The sequence below is a fragment of the Sminthopsis crassicaudata genome, chromosome 5 (assembly GCF_048593235.1).
Source record: "Sminthopsis crassicaudata isolate SCR6 chromosome 5, ASM4859323v1, whole genome shotgun sequence".
In the NCBI taxonomy this organism is placed as follows: domain Eukaryota; kingdom Metazoa; phylum Chordata; class Mammalia; order Dasyuromorphia; family Dasyuridae; genus Sminthopsis; species Sminthopsis crassicaudata.
The window spans coordinates 270,349,413-270,366,856 of NC_133621.1; the positions used below are offsets into that span (position 1 = coordinate 270,349,413).

The following is a 17,444-nucleotide window of genomic DNA, read 5'->3' on the forward strand; positions in this document are numbered from 1 at the left end:
TTGGTCAAAGTTATGGTGCTAAGACCTTCTAGAGGAAGGTAATTCAAAGATTTGACTAGTCAGAAGAGAGAGAGTGTGGAATGTTATGCCACAGTTCTCTTTTGTTGTCCTGACTCAGTTTTCCTAATTGTTTTGCCTCAGTTTATAGTTGTTCTGCTCAATCCCCTAAAACCACCCCTCCCTCTTAATCAGAATATTTGATAAGGATAAAAGATTTTATATTTTAGAATATCAGAATGCCTCTCCCCATCCCAAGCTATCCGAATATCAGATACAATCTTATCAAGATGCCTCTCCCCATCTCCAGGGTGCCTCCCCCCATTATGTCATCCCCATCTCCGGTGGCTCATCCCACTCTGTCAGAGTCTCATTCCAGCTCCCAGCTGCCTAACTCTGTCCTGCCTCAGTCTACCCCCTGAGTCTGAGCCACCTCACTATATGTCAGTGAGAACTCACATTACTTGCTGTATTCTTGGAGACAATAGTCGCACTCAGCCCTGGGACCAAATCATGGATTCCTTTGGCCCCAGTAAATCTCTCCCTTCTAAATAAATTATTAAATACTCTCTCATCTCTATCTCAGTTTCTCCAACATTACACCACTTCAGCTTATAAGCATCTGGTTTATACTTTTTTTTCAACATTACTTTTTACTCCCTGAAAACCCCTCACTTTACATTTCCTCAACTTCCTCATTTTATACAGCCTTGAATAGTGATTCAATGCCCTTTGTTGCCTTTGCCCACATACACATGCTGCTAAATAAAGGTAGAGAAAATCATGCAACTGTGCTTACTAGGACCACTACAAATTTGGACTCTCATTGATACAAGACTATTCTTTTATATCTCCCTCATTTACTTTGCCACTTACCACAGAAGCTCTTCAAAACCATTTCATCCCTCCTCAAACCTTCCATGATTCATTTTGAACTTTCTCAACTAAAAATCTTGGTCTCAGGGGCAATTGGAAGGCGAAGAAGATAAAGCACCTGCCCTGGAATTAGGAGGATTTAAGTTCAAATTTGGCTTCAGACCCTTAACACTTCCTTGTTGTGTTACCCTAGGCAAGTCACTTAACTCCAAATGCCAGCCAAAAAAGCCAAAACAAAACAAAGCCAAACAAAAACAGATACTTACAGTTGTGTGAGGCTGGGCAGGTCACTTAAGCCAGTTTACCTCAATTTCCTCTTTTGTGAAAATGAACTTAAGGAAACACAAAGCATTCCACTGACTTTGCCAATTAAATTCTCTTCAAACAGTCGTTTTAGACTGTTCTGTTTTTCAGCAAAACAGAATAGTGTTTGCTCCCATGTTGCCACTGATTTGAGCAGTCAGTTGGGCCCCAGCTAAAAGTAGAAAGGAGTTTCCCGTTCATTAAAAATGAATAGGCAGGAGGGAGAAGTGATGCCAGCTTTCAGGACTTGCTATCTAATGTCCAGGAGGCAAAGTCTGACCCTGATCCTGATGCTGAGGGGAATGATTTTCCAAGGGTTAGCTCAGGCCTGGGGGTCAAGGATTTAAAGACGGGGGTGCCTTAGCTTCCTCCTGTGAGGACCTTCCCTTCTCCGCCCCCTCCCCCAAACTTTCTTCCTACGTCATCATTTTTAATAGATCATTCACGTTGTGCTTTCCGAGCAGCAGCAGCTGCTACTCTTTCGCCATGTCCCCATCGAGTCAGCTTTTACTTCCCGAGATTCTTTTCCTGGATCAGGTATCCTGCCCTGGAGTCGGTCTCCGAGGCTTCTAAGTAACTCCGCAGGGCCGGAGAAGTAAACTGCCCTTTCTTGTCCAAGTTGAAAATCTTCATCCTGGAGGCCGGCTTCAAGACCAGACATGAGACGTCCCGGGGGCAGTCCTCTCCTGGGCCTTCAGCCTACTCGGAAGGGGAATTGAAGCGGAAAATGTCTATAACCCGCAGACGGAGGTTTAGAGATCTGTGAGGCCCCAGCAGTTATAACCGATTCCGCCCGATTGTAACCCTGGCAACAGCATGAGGGGAACTGAACTGCACGTGCTTTTGTCGGGTCCCTGGCTCCCGCGAATGCTGGAGTCATACACTGATGAGTGCGCAAGTGCTGGCTCCGTTTGACTTTCAGTGCCAGCGGTCCAAGGCTCCAGATCACGAGATTGGGTGAGCTCCAGGACTTTTGTTCACATCTCGGGACCCGCTCTGTTGCTTACCTTTGTGATGTGGGAAAAGTATTTCCTCTCCGAGACTCCATTTCTTCTTTTGTAAACTGAAGATATTCTAATGTAAAGTAGAAACTAGAAACATTTTGATTTATTTTGGATTTAATCCCCAATCCGTAAAGAAAATTCTGCCAACTGAAACAGTACAGGCTATTACCCATCTGCCTTTGTTCTTCACCAGCCTCCCACCAAGTTTTTGTTTTTTGTTTTGTTTTGGTTTGATTTGTTTGTTTGGTTTGGTTTGGTTTGTTTTAGTTTGTTTTGTTTTGTTTTGGTTTGTTTGTTTTGGTTTGGTTTGTTTGTTTTGGTTTGGTTTGTTTGTTTTGGTTTGTTTGGTTTGGTTTGGTTTGTTTGTTTGGTTTTGGTTTAGTTTGGTTTGGTTTAGTTTGTTTGTTTGGTTTGGTTTGTTTTGTTTTGTTTTGTTTGTTTTGTTTTGTTTTGGTTTGGTTTGGTTTGGTTTGGTTTGGTTTGTTTGGTTTGGTTTGGTTTGGTTTGGTTTGTTTTGGTTGGTTTGGTTTGGTTTGGTTTGGTTTGGTGTAGTTTGGTTTGGTTTGTTTTGGTTGGTTTGTTTGGTTTGGTTTGGTTTGGTTTGTTTGGTTTGGTTTGGTTTGGTTTGGTTTGGTTTGGTTTGGTTTGTTTGGTTTGGTTTGGTTTGGTTTGTTTTGGTTGGTTTGTTTGGTTTGGTCTAGTTTGGTTTGTTTTGGTGTAGTTTGGTTTGGTTTGTTTTGGTTGGTTTGTTTGGTTTGGTTTGTTTCTTTGTTTGGTTTGGTTTGGTTTGGTTTGGTTTGGTTTGGTTTGGTTTGGTTTGGTTTGGTTTGTTTGGTTTGGTTTGTTTTTTCTCCTCTCCTGCTTCTCATTCATTCATCACAAGCTCATATGATTTCTTATTTCAGTTCCAGGACCATTGAACTTTAGAATACAGAAATGTATATGCATCCTGATGACCCACTGCTACAACTGCTGCTAGTTTACCCTCCTCATCTTTACCTTCCTCCTTATCTTTTCTGTCCCCCTTTTTCCCTCTTTTCCTCCTCCCTTCTGTTTCTTCTCCATTCCTCCCATTTACCCCCCTCTTCTTTTTTCTTTTCTTCTAACTTCTCCTCCCTCTTTTGATTGCTCCTGCATTTCCTTCTCCTATCCCTTCTTTCCTTTCCCCTCACCTTCTTTTTCCCTCTTTTCCTCCTTTTGTCCAAATAACCAAAATGTAAGCTGATTCTGTACGTTTTTTGGTCTCAGTCTGTATGTTGTTGGGTATTTTTGTGACATGACTTGTCAATACCTCCGCAAGGGATAGATGTTCTATATTATATCTGCCATGCCTAATGATATCCTGTAAAACTTCAATACTCTCTCTAAATGGCATGAGATGTTATGTAATACATTTCATTATCTACCACCTAAGATTCAAATACAAGTTCTAAAGGCCTAATACTTGGGCTTCTTGATCTAATAGCTTGAATATATTTAGCTTTTATGTGTCTTATGGAGCAAATAATATTATACACAGTATTATATATACATATATCCATTATTATATACATATTATATTTGTATAATTTGTGGAGAGTTCATGAATTGTATACTTTTAGAAATACTTGAATTTGAAATATACTTATTAGGAAGAGGATCAGTGTATATAAAGAATAAGTAAATTAAATTTGATAATATTTCATCTATTGAAGCAAATCATTATTTAAAACCTCATGGCTTAGTTACAGATATTTGGATTAGCCAAAGGTGACCTTGTAAGTCTTAAAAGTTCATGAGGTCCTAGAAGGCCACTAAAGCTGTAGGTTGTAGGGTTTAGTGAAGTAGTCAATAATGCCAAAAGCAACTGGCTGGATCAAAAGGAAGAATTCACCCCTTTCCCTTCCTTCTTGCCTCCCTCTTCCCCCCTCCCCTCCTCTCTCTCTCTCTCTCTCTCTCTCTCTCTCTCTCTCTCTCTCTCTCTCTCTCTCTCTCTCTCTCTCTCTCTCTCTCTCTCTCTGTCACACTCATAAACAAAACAATGGTTGACTGCAGCTTGCTAATGAAAAATATGAAACTGCTAATTAGATAAATTGTCTAACTGAATTATTTGTCAAGACTTCCTCTTGATCTCCTTGCAGATTAACTTCTGACAAATCGTATTTGTTATTCCTAAAAGTCCTATTAGTTATTCTTAAAAGTTATTTTTTTAAACATACACTATAATTCACTTATGCTAATCATTGCTTTCTACATGGGAAGAAGCAATTTGTCCTAAAATCCAATGTATGGGGTAACATTTTTATTTTCTCTTTTTTGTGAAAATTGTAGTAAAGCAAAAGTGAGTGGGAATTGATAGGTGTTTTAATAGCTAACAAATTTTATTGCTTGATCCTGCTATTTGAAAGTTAGGCTTTACTCAGAACTGAACCATGGGAAAGGGTGGTAGGTAAAGGAAAAAAAAATTGTGGAGCTTGAATATCTTTGTAGTTTCAGCCAAGGGGAAAGAAGCTAGCCATTGCACTTAATGTGGGGACTTTGACATTATTTTTGAATCCTTTACATTAATAACTTTATTTTCAAAATGTTTGCAAAGATATTTGTCAACATTCACCCTTGCAAAACCTTGTGTTTCAGATTTTTCAACCTTCCTTCCCTAGACAACAAGCAATCCAATATATGTTGAACATATACACTTCATATATATATGTCCATATTTATCATGCTCCACAAGAAAAATCAAATCAAAAAGGGAAAACCCTGAAAGAATAAAAGAAAATGAAAAAAAAACATAATGAAAGTACTATGCTGTGATCCACATTCAGTCCACAGAGTCTTTCTGGATGTAAATGCCTCTCTTCCTCACAAGTCTATTGGAAATGGCCTGAATCACCTCATTGTGGAAAAGAGTCACATTCATCACAGTTGGTTATCACATAATCTTTTGTTGCTGTGTATAATGTTCCTTTTTTAAAAAATATTTTTATTTTCAAAATATATGTACAGATCATTTGACAGTGTTGACCCTTGCATAGCCTTCTGTTTCAGATTTTCTCCTCTTTCCCCCCCCATCCCTTCCCCTAGATGACAAGCAATTCAGTATATTTTAAACATGTTAAATCCAATATGTATAAATACATTTATACAATTGTCTTGGTGCACAAGAGAAATCAGATAAAAAAAAATAAAGTAAATGTGCAGGAAAACAAAATGCAAGTGAACCACAACAAAAAGAGTGAAAATGGTATGTTGTAATCCACATTCAGTTCCTACAGTCCTCTCTCTGGGTGTAGATGGCTCTCTTCATTAGAAGATCATTGGAACTGGCATCAGTCATCTAGTTTTTGGAAAGAGTCATCATAATTGATTATCGTATAACATTGATGTTGTCATGTACAATGATCTCCTAGTTCTGCTCATTTCATTTAGCATCAGTTCATGTAAATCTCTCCAGGCCTTTCTAAAATCATTCTCTCTCTTGATCATTTCTTTTAGAACAATAATATTCCATAGCATTCATATACCATAACATAGTCAACCATTCTCCAACTGATGGGCATCCACCCAATTCCCAGTTTATTGTCACTACAAAAAGGGCTGCCACAAAAATTTTTGCACATGTAGTTCCCTTTCCTATAAAATCTCTTTGGGATATAGGCCCAATAGAAACACTGCTGGGTCAAAAGGTATGCACAGTTTGATAACTTATTGAACATAGTTCCAAATTGCTCTCCAGAATGGCTGGATCTGTTCACAACTCCACCAACATTATATTAATGTCCCAGTGTTCCCACATTCCCTCCAACATTCATTCTTGTCTTTTCCTGTCATCTAGTAATATTACTTGCACAGGAAATGTTATTAATGACTGTGTATTAACAATGTCAGTCACTAATTAGCCACATTCTTCAATTGTACTACCTTTCTGTCTTATAGAATAACTTATTCTTCCTTGATAAATTTCACAGAAATCCCATGACCAATGAGATTATTATTATTTTTGTCATTTTCTTTTTATTAGCAGTGTTAAAAAAAACTAGTAGATAAAGGGAATATTATTGACAAAATTTGCCTAAGTTTTGACAAAGTCTTTGATAATTCTATCTTCATAAAAATAATTGTTTAGCTCAAATTTGTCAGTGTACTACAGAGGTTTGAGAATTGGTTGAAAGAACAGACCTACATTATAGTCATTAATAGTTAAATGATAACTTTTAATGTATATATATGTATATATATATATATTGAAGCTATTTATTTTCAAAACATAAACAATGATAATTTTTCATCATTGATTCTTGCAAAACCTTGTGTTCCAATTTCTCCCCCTTCCCCCATTTCCTCTCCTAAATGGCAAGTAATCTAATATATATTAAATCTGTTAAAATATGTATGTAAATCTAATATAGGGATACATATTTATACAATTATCTTGCTGCACAGAAAAATCAGATCAAAAAGGGAAAAAAAGTAAAAAGAAAATGAAATACAAGCAAACAACAACAAAAAGAGTGAAAATACTATTGTGTGATCCACATTAAGTTCACAGTCTTCTCTCTAAGTATAGATGGCTCTCTTCATTACAAGAGCTGACCTGAATCATCTCATTATTGAGAGGAGCCACATCCGTCAGAACTGATCATTGTATAATTTTGTTGTTCCTGTGTACAATGATCTCTTTGCTCTGCTTATTTAGCATCAGTTCATATAAATCTCTCCAGGACTCTCTGAAATTATCCTTCTGATTGTTTCTTATAGAACAATATTTCATAACATTCATGTACCGTAACTTATTCAGCCATTCTCCAACTGATGGGAATCCATTCAGTTTGCAGTTTCTTGCCACTACAAAAGAGGCTGCCACAAACTTTTTTGCACATGTGGGTCTCTTTCCCTCCTTCAAGATCTCTTTGTAATATAAGCGCAGTAGAAATATTTCTGTATCAACATTATGCACAGCTTCATAACCCTTTCTTTTATATATATATAACTTTTTTATTAATTTCTATAACTATAACATTTTCTTTGACAGTACATATGCATAGTAAATTTTTTTACAACATTATCCCTTGTACTCCCTTCTGTTCCAAGTTTTTCCCCTCCTTCCCTCCACCCCCTCCCCTAGATGGCAGGCATTCCCATACATGTTAAATATCTTATAGTATATCCTAGGTATAATATATACGTGAAGAACCAAATTTTGTTGTTGTTGTTGTTGCAAAGGAATAATTGGTTTGGCAAGGTAAAAATAATCTGGGAAGAAAAACAAAACAAAACAAAACAAAACAAAACAAAACAAAACAAACAAACAAAAAACAAAACAGAACAAAAACAAAACAATGCTCAGAATTTACACTCATTTCCCAGTGTTCCTTTTCTGGGTGTAGCTGATTCTGTCTATCATTGATCAATTGGAACTGGATTAGCTCTTCTCTATGTTGAAGATATCCACTTCCATCGGAATACATCCTCATACAGTATCATTGTTGAAATGTATAATGATCCCCTAGTTCTACTCGTTTCACTCAGCATCAGTTGATATACGTCTCTCCAAGCCTCTCTGTATAACTCCAGATGGTCATTTCTTACAGAACAATAATATTCTATAACATTCATATACCATAATTTACCCAACCATTCTCCAATTGATGGACATCCATTCATTTTCCAGTTTCTAGCCACTATAAAAAGGGCTGCCACAAACATTTTGGCACATACAGGTCTCTTTCCCTTCTTTAGTATTTCCTTGGGATATAAGCCCAGTAGTGGCACTGCTGGGTGAAAGGGTATGCACATTTTGATAACTTTTGGGGCATAATTCCAGATTGCTCTCCAGAATGGTTGGATTCTTTCACAACTCCACCAACAATGCATCAGCGTCCCAGTTTTCCCACAGCCCCTCCAACATTCATTGTTATTTGTTTCTGTCATCTTAGCCAATCTGACAGGTGTGTAATGATATCTCAGAGTTATCTTAATTTGCATTTCTCTGATCAATAGTGATTTGGAACACTTTCATATGAGTGGAAATAGTATTAATTTCATCATCTGAAAATTGTTCATATCCTTTGACCATTTATCACTTGGAGAATGGCTTGATTTCTTATAAATTAAAGTCAATTCTCTGTATATTTTGGAGATGAGGCCTTTATCATTACCTTTAACTGTAAAAATGTTTTCCCAATTTGTTACTGCCCTTCTAATCTTGTTTGCATTAGTTTTGTTTGTGCAGAAACTTTTTAATTTGGTGTAATCAAATTTTTCTATTTTGTGATCAATAATAGTCTCTAGTTCTCCCTTGGACACAAACTCCTTCCTCCTCCACAAGTCTGAGAGGTAAACCATCCCATGTTCCTCCAATTTATTTATGATTTCGTTCTTTATGCCTAAATCTTGGACCCATTTTGATCTTATCTTAGTAGTTGGTGTTAAAAACGGGTCCATGCCTAGTTTCTGCCATACTAATTTCCAGTTTTCCCAGCAGTTTTTGTCAAATAATGAATTCTTATCCCAAAATTTGAGATCTTTGCGTTTATCAAACACTAGATAGCTATTTTTATTCGCTATCTTGCCCTGTGAACCTAACCTATGCCACTGATCAACTAGTCTATTTCTTAGCCAATATCAAATGGTTTTGGTGACTGTTGCTTTATAATACAGTTCTAGATCAGGTACAGCTAGACCACCTTCACTTAATTTTTTTTTCATTACTTCCCTTGAAATTCTCAACCTTTTGTTGTTCCATATGGATTCTGTTGTTATTTTTTCTAGGTCATTAAAATAGTTTCTTGGGAGTTTGATTGGTATAGCACTAAATAAATAGATTAGTTTAGGGAGTATTGTCATCTTAATTATATTCGCTAGGCCTATCCAAAAGCACTGAATGTCTTTCCAATTATTTAAATCTGACTTTATTTTTGTGGCAAGTGTTTTGTAATTTTGCTCATATAATTCCTGACTTTCCTTTGGTAGATATATTCCCAAATATTTTATACTATTGACAGTTATTTTGAATGGAATTTCTCTTTGTATCTCTTGCTGTTGGATTGTGTTGGTAATGTATAAAAATGCTGAGGAGTTATGTGGATTTATTTTGTATCCTGCAACTTTGCTAAAATTCTGAATTATTTCTAATAGCTTTTTAGCAGAGTCTTTGGGGTTCTCTAAGTATACCGTCATGCCATCTTGATAACCCTTTCAACGTAGTTCCAAATTGCTCTACAGAATGATTGGATCTGTTCACGATTCCACCAATAATGTATTAGTGTTCCAGTTTTCCCACATTCCCTCCAAAATCTGTAAGGCAATTATTGAGATAATTATTATCTAAGTTGGATTAGGGATTTTAAAATACTGTTTATAATTTTTATGTATGGTTAAAATATTTATTTTATTTTTAAATTATTATTTATAAATATTTTTGACAGTTTATATGCATGAGTAATTTTTTTTATAACATTATCCTTTGTAATCATTTTTCCAAATTATCCCCTCTCTCCCTCTACTCCCTCCCCTAGATGACAGGCAATCCCATACATTTTACATGTGTTACAATATAACCTAGATACCATATATGTGTGTAAATCCAATTTTCTTGTTGCACATTAAGTATTAGTTCCCGAAGGCGTAAGTAACCTGGATAGATAGACAGTAGTGCTAACAATTTACATTCACTTCCCAGTGTTCCTTCTCTGGGTGTAGTTGTTGCTGTCTGTATGGTTAAAATATAATAGTAGTTATTGATGAATAGAATTTCATTTTTTCCTCTTTAAATGCTTGTCACAACAAATTTATGTATATAGCTAGGAATATACTACTTTATAAAGTAATAAAATAAGGAAAAGGGAGGATCAGTTGTGAACTGACTAATAGTGCTAATTTATTTATTGGAAAAGGACATTTTTAGGCAGTAGTAAGATATATTAAAAATGCAATACTTTCTTGTGCATTGTGTTTTCATTTCTTCTATAAGGAAAGGTTTGCATAACTCAGCTGTTTCTGACATATATTGTAATGCCTGGTAGTTAAAAGTACATGAACTATTTCCTGTAATCATCTAAACTTTCTGCTTCTTACTTTCATCATCATGTCATCATATTCCTCCCATGGTAATGGATTAGTTGTTTTGAAAAAAAATCTTATTAATGTGAGATGAATTTATTGTTACAGGCCCAGGTCATTTAGATTTCAAATGATCCAAGTAGCAGAATAAAATGTTAGGAGTTAATGTTAGGAAAAAATGTTCTCTCTTCTAATGTTTAAGTGCCTGAATAAGGAAATTGCAGTTTTCTAAGGTTCATATTGGAGTTCAGCATGTATAAAAATATCTACTGAAAATCTAGAAACATATTCTTTACCTGCTTCTTTGTACTATGGTCCCATTAACTCCTATGACTTTTTCTCTGTCATTAGTATGTGTGAAGAGAAAGCTGTATGACTACTACAAAATTTTGAAAACATTTAAAACTCATTTCCCAAGCTTGAATAAATGATTTACACAGAGTCTATAAAAGGCGGACAAAAAAAAAGAAAGAAAAAAAAAAGAATGAGAACTCTGTTCTCCTGCTGTTTTATTGTTCTTTCTATCTATCTATCTATCTATCCATCTATCTACCTATCTATCAGTTTTGATCAGTTGATCTGTGGTTGTGAGTGTGCACACATTACATTTACAGGAGACTCGTGTGTGTGTGTGTGTGTGTGTGTGTGTGTGTGTGTGTGTATAGAGAGAGAGTTTGTTTTTTTCAGATTTAAAAATTAGAAATGAACAAATTTGTTAAATATAATATATATTTATAATTTTTATTTTATTTACTTAATAGTTCCCCAATAATATTGAGTATACTTTTTTTTACATTTGTTTTTAAAATTTTTGAGTTCTAGATTTTTTCCCTTATCCCCACCCATAATTAAGAAATCATAGATAAAAGTCCTCAAGAAAAAGTAAAGAAAAGAGAGATAGAGAGAGAGAAACAGAGAATGATTCAATTTGTATTAAGAAACAATCAGTTTCTTCTCTGGGACTGGATAGGATTTTTCATCATAAGTCCTTCAGTGTAGCTGGGGATGATTTTACTACTAGAAGAGCAAAGTAATGGACAATTGGTCATTACAGAACATTGCTGTTACTTTGTATGCAGTACATTTCATTTTGCTTCAGTTCATGAAGGACTTTCCTGATTTTTTTTCCTCTGAGAGCATACTGTTCATCTTTTCCCATAGAAAAAACAATATCACATCAATAACATATACCACAGTTTCTTAAGCCATTCCCTAATTGATAGGCATCCCCCCAGTTTTCTTTTTTTTTTTCCCTGAGAAGAGAGATGCTATGAATATATTGTGTACTTATATCCCATTTCCCATTTTTTAAAATCTCTTTTGATATTCATTCCTATAAGTGGTATTGTTAGGTCAAAGGATATGCATAAATGTATGGCATTTGTGTGCAGATCATATATTTTGATCATTTACCTATAGGGGCATGGATCCTACTTTTTATAAATTTGACTCAGTTCCCTCTATATTTGAGAAATGAGGGCTAATCAGAGAAACTTGCTTGGAAATTCTTTTTACAATTATTATTGCTAACTCTTCTTCTCCAATTTATTCTTTCCTTTCACCCTGTCCCTCCTCAAAAGTATTTTCATATTGACCACTGCTTCCCCTGATATGCCCTCTTTTGTACAACCTTCCCCGCATTTCCCATTCTTCTATTTTCCTGCAAGGTAAGATAGATTTCTATACCCCATGAGTATGTATGTTTTTAACCCTTTTAGCCAATTATGATGACAGTAAGGTTCACTTACTCACTCCTCTTTTTCTCCCTCTCCCCCTCCAATATAAAAGATTTCTCTTGTCTCTTTTTTTATGACAGATAATTTTCACCATTCCACTTCTCCCTTTTCCTTCCTCCCAGGACATTCCTCTCAAAATCCTTAACTTCATAATTTTTTTAAAAAGATACTATCCTTTCATATTCAATTTGTACTTACACAGAGGTGGCATAGTGAAGCAAGTAACAGTTCCAGCTTTCCCAATTTCCCTTAAAAACCCCATGAAACCAAGCCTCTGACCAGAGTCTGATGGAATGAAACCACGTTCCAGTTAGAGATAAATTGGAAAAACTTATAAAAAGCCAACCTTAATGGGATGAAAAAGGGTTCAGCTCAGCTCAGACAGACTCTGAGAAAACAGATGAGATGATCTTAATCACAGCCAATTTGCAAATAAGAGCTTTGGTCTTGGCTCAGTAGAGGAGCATATCAGTGAGGCAACCTCCAGTCCCAGACCAGAAGGCAAATTCAGGGTGTTTTCAGAAAAGAGCTACACCTTACACACTCACCAGTGCTCAAAGCCAAGCCTCAGCACTGTCCAGAAAGCTTGGGACAGCATCCCTTACCATAGGAGCAGAACTTGATTATAAAAGTAAAAAAAAAAAAAAAAAGGAAAAAGTGAGCAAGAAACAGAAAAGAACCTTGACCATTGAAAGCTACTATGGTGATAGACAAGACCAAAGCAACAACTTGGGTGAGGATGAAGAAATCTCAAAGACTGATATGAATTGGTCTTAAACCCAAAGAGGCTTCTCGGAAGTACTCATGAAAGACTGTACAAAGGAAATAAGAGAGATAGACCACAAAATGAGAAAAGAAATGAGAGGAAGGCATGAGAGAGTCAACAGCTTAGAAAAGGAAGGAAATTCCTTAAAAATATAATTAAATGCAAATACCTACTGGAGAAAACACCACCTTATAAAGTATAACTAACAAAATGGAAAAAGAGATACAAAAGCTAACTGAAGAAAATCATACATTAAAAACTAGTATGTGGCAAATGGAAGCTATTGAAGAATCAGTCAAAAAAATTAAAGACAAATTAAAGAAAATGTGAAATGCATCATTTAAAAAAAAGCCAGCCTGGAAAATAGACCTAAAAGAGACCTTTAAAATTTATTAGTCTACTTGAAGGCCATGACAATAAAAAAAAAAAAAGACATTGGATATTATTCTTCAAGAAATCCTCAAGGAAAGCAGCCTTAATATTGAAGAAACAGAGGGGAAAATGCTCATTGAAAGAATCATTCAATCAACAGCTTCAAAAAGAGACCCCACAAGGAATACCCCACTTAACTTACAAAACTCCAATACTATAATTTCAAGAAAAGTACTTCAAACTGCCAGGCAAAAAATAATCCAGATATCATAGAGCAACAATCAGGATTAATCAGGATCCAGCAGTTTCTACACTAAAGGATCAAAAAGCCTGGAAAACCATACCAGAGAAGGCAAAGTATCTGGGGTTACAATGAAGAATTAACTATCCAGAGAGACTGAGCATCATCTTTCAAGGGAGAGGATGGATTTTCAATGGATTAAGAGATTTTCAGTCATTTCTATTGAACTAAATAGAACTAAACAGAAAATTTAACCTTAAACACAGAACTCAAGAAAATCAAAAAGGTAAACAGGGGAAATATATGTTATTTCAAGGTTAAACTGTTTAAATCTCTAGATGGAAAAATGATGTCTGTAACTCTTGGCAACTATTTGTTACTGGGGAAGAAAAAGGGGGAATCACATGGATGGAGGGTATGATTGTGGATGGACTCTTGATATGATGATATCAAAGATAAAGACATTAAGGGGTGAACAATGTTCTGTACTGAAAGAAGAGGAAAGGGGAGGTAAAATGGGATAAATGAGATCGCATGAAGAGTACAAAATACCTATTACATTAGAGCGAAAAAAGAAGGGATGTGAAAAGTGTCTGAAGCTTGATCTCAGAAATTTTGGCTCTAAGAAATAATAACTTAATCATTCAATTGGGAATAGAAATCTACCTAACCCTACAAAGAAGTAGGAGGAGAAAGAGGACAGAAAAAGGTAGGGCTGAAAAACTGAGGGAAAAAAGAGAAGGGAAGTAATAAAAAATAAGGTCTGGTCAGGGTGGGTTAAAAAATACTACTAAGAAGAGGAAGAATGGTGATAGAAGATAAGGTAATGGGTAAGGTGTGTCAAAAACACTACTAAAGATTGTGGAAAGAGAAAATGAAAGTATATGCAATGGAGAAAATAGAATGGAAGAAAATACAGAGCTGGTAATCATAACTGTGAATGTGAGTGGGGTTGAACTCTCCCATAAAATGGAAAATGAAAAGGTATCTACCACAACATGGATAAATGACAGATGACCAAAAGATTTATAATGGGTCACATCCATTTGCCAAATTTCATTTGGCCTCAAATCACAAGGGTTCTTCCCTGGAGGGAGTGTAGGAGCCTGGAAAGGAAGGCAAGCTGTACAGGCTTTTACTATGCTCTTAGCTTCTTTCGTTATCTCAAATTGCAAATGTAATGCTTGAGCAGCCTGATTATGTGTAGAATTAAATTTTGGGGTTTCTTGAAATAAAGGAGTATTGACCATCATAATCTGCCTTTCAATTACCATCAAAAATAGGACCTGGAATTCCACTATGAGAGTGGACATGAAAGATATAAATCTTATCTGGATGCTTTCTCACTTGCTCTTGAAGTTCCTGATATATATTAGATCTGATATATATTAGAGGCTACACATTTTATACCTACTGAATAGACTGAATCAGATATTATATTAATATCTCCTGCATAATAAGAAAGAGCTAGAATGATTGCATACATAAAATTCATTCTGCTGAGTGGACTGAAAAGGAGTTCTGACTATTCTCTTTATACTTGTCACGAGAATATACAGCACAAATATTATGTTTGGATGCATCTGTAAAGATAGTTGATCCTTTAAGAGGAATTTTAGAAACCTTTTCTTCAAGAATCCATCTCCAGTTATGTAATAGTCTGGTTATCTTTAATGGAGACCCGTGTGTAAAATGTGGAGCTGTGGCCAATAAAATTTGGCACTCTGGGATGGTTTCACAGCATACATTAATTGTTGCAGTAAGTATAAAAGGTGTATATCTTGTCAGGTCTTATCCCAGATAATTATACTGCTCACTTAATGGCCTTTAATAAAATTCTGGCTACAAGTACTGGGTCAGGAGTAAGGCTTTGTTCTGGTTGTGCCGGGAAGTTCACCTACTCTATCACTATCTCCTTGATGGACTGCTGTGGGTGCTTCTTTTGTAGCAAAAACTGATATTTCCAAGGTTTTTTGAGTGGCTCAGCCACATTTAGATGGCCAGTTCAAGTTCTCTCAAAGCCTCTTGAGCTTCTTTTTTATGGTGGCATGGTGGGTTTAAAGCACTACCTTCTCTTAAAATGTCATATAAGTGTTGATAGTAATTGATAGGTAATTAAGCCTAACACTGGATGTATCCATTGGATATCACCTATCAGTTTCTGAAAGTAATTTAAGGTGTTTAGCTTCTCTGTTCTTAAGGAAAATTTTTGTACTGTAAGCACTTTAGGATATACTTCATATCCTAAATATTGAAAAGGAGTGTGTATGTATCTTCAAACTTTTTCTGGAGATATATATATATATATATATATATATATATATAATTTGTACTTCCTTAGTGTTTTTATGGTCTTTTGTAGGTATGCTTCTAACATTTGCTCCTCAGGTGCTTATCTCAATCCGTGTAATGTAATAACATTACTTTTGGAAATGCTTGACAGTAAGAGCAGCAGCAACATACATTTGACACATAGTAGGGCAATTTTTCATTCCCTGTTGCAAAACTGTCCATTCATATCTTTTATAAAGCTTAGCTAAGTTAACAGTGGGCACTGAAAAGGCAAACCTTAGAAATTTTTTCTTCAAAAATCCACTGGCAATTATGTAATAACTAGGTTATTGTTAATGGAGACATATGTGTAAAATTTGGAGCTGTGGCCAGTAAAATTTTCCAGTCTGAGATGGTTTCACAGCATATATTAATGTATGCATTGGTATAATTGTGCATTGAATAAAGCCAATTCAACTTCTCTCAAAGCCTCTTGAGCTTCTTTTGTAAGCTGGTGTGATGGGCTTAAAGCACTGTCTCCCCTTAAAATGTCATACAATTGTTGCAAATGATAGGTAGTCAAGCCTAACACTGGACACATCCATTGGATGTCTCTATCAATTTCTGAAAGTCATTTAAGGTGTTTAGCTTCTCTGTTCTTAAGGAAAGTAAATACCTTAGGGTATACTTCATATTCTAAATATTGAAAAGTAGCATGTCTTTGAATTTTTTTCTGGAGCTATATGCAATTTGTAGTTCCTTGGTCTTTTATAGTCTTTTGCAGACATGCTTCTAACATTTGCTCCTCAGGTGCACATCACAATATAACATCCATGTAATATAATAATAAGAGCAGCAGCCTCATACATTTGACACATAGTAAAGCTTTTTCATTCCCTGTGGCAAAACTGTCCATTCCCATCTTTTATAAGGCTCAGCTTAGTTTACACTGGGCACTGAAAAGACAAATCTTTTCATATCCTCCTTATCTAGAGGCATAGAATAGAAACAATCCTTAATGTCTCTAACCCAAAGAGGACATTCTCTAGGCAATTGAGTAGGAGATGGAAGGCCCGGCTGAAGAATTCTCATAGTTTCTAATGTACATTTACTTTTCTTAAATCAGTCAACATCTTCCATTTTTCAGATTTATTTCTTGCAACAAATACAGGGGAGTTCCAAGGACTTAGAGAAGGTTATAAGTGTTCTTGTTCAAGTTGTTCCTGTACTGTATCTAATAAGGCCTGCATTTTATTGCTAGCTAAGGAGCACTGTTCTAAGCACACTGGTGTAGTAGTTTTCCATTGAATAAGAACAGGTGAAAGTGTTGGCAGGCCTTCAACAGCAACCCTGCCTAAAAACCCCAAAGTACTCATTTTAATTCTAACTGTTGTAAGATGTCTCTTCTTCACAAATTGATGGGGGATTTTTCAAATTTAAAAGAAGAAAAATTCCTGTTTCATCTTCAAATATCCATCTCAAAGGGTAGCACTAACTTCAGCTGCTATTGTTCCTCCAACACCAGACATATTAATTTTTGGCTAATTGGGACCTCTAATGACTATGCAATCTGCGCCTGTGTCTACCAACCCTTCTAATGGTATGCCATTTATAAATAATGAGCTGTTTAGAGTTAAAATCTGGGCATCTATCTCCAGATTGCCTATTAGGAGTCTGTATCAGTAAACCTGATGCTACTACTTCTCCTGGTTGATAAATCATACATTGTCTACCTGTATTAGTGACTGGGATATTATCTACACATTCCCCAGTTTCCCACATCAATGTATGGATGGATACTAAGTACTCTCGGGAGTCAAGCTTACTGTGCCTGGAGG

The 17,444-nt window shown here is 35.7% G+C and overlaps 1 long non-coding RNA gene across 1 annotated transcript in view; it reads left to right on the forward strand.

Annotated features, from left to right (window-relative positions):
• Positions 1–2,050: 2,050 nt before the first annotated feature.
• The window catches only part of LOC141544639 (uncharacterized), a 92,386-nt gene continuing 76,992 nt past the window's right edge, over positions 2,051–17,444 (forward strand). Inside the window, exon 1 of the long non-coding RNA XR_012482722.1 lies at positions 2,051–2,133. This is a non-coding gene — a long non-coding RNA (uncharacterized LOC141544639). The remainder of the gene's footprint in view (positions 2,134–17,444) is intronic.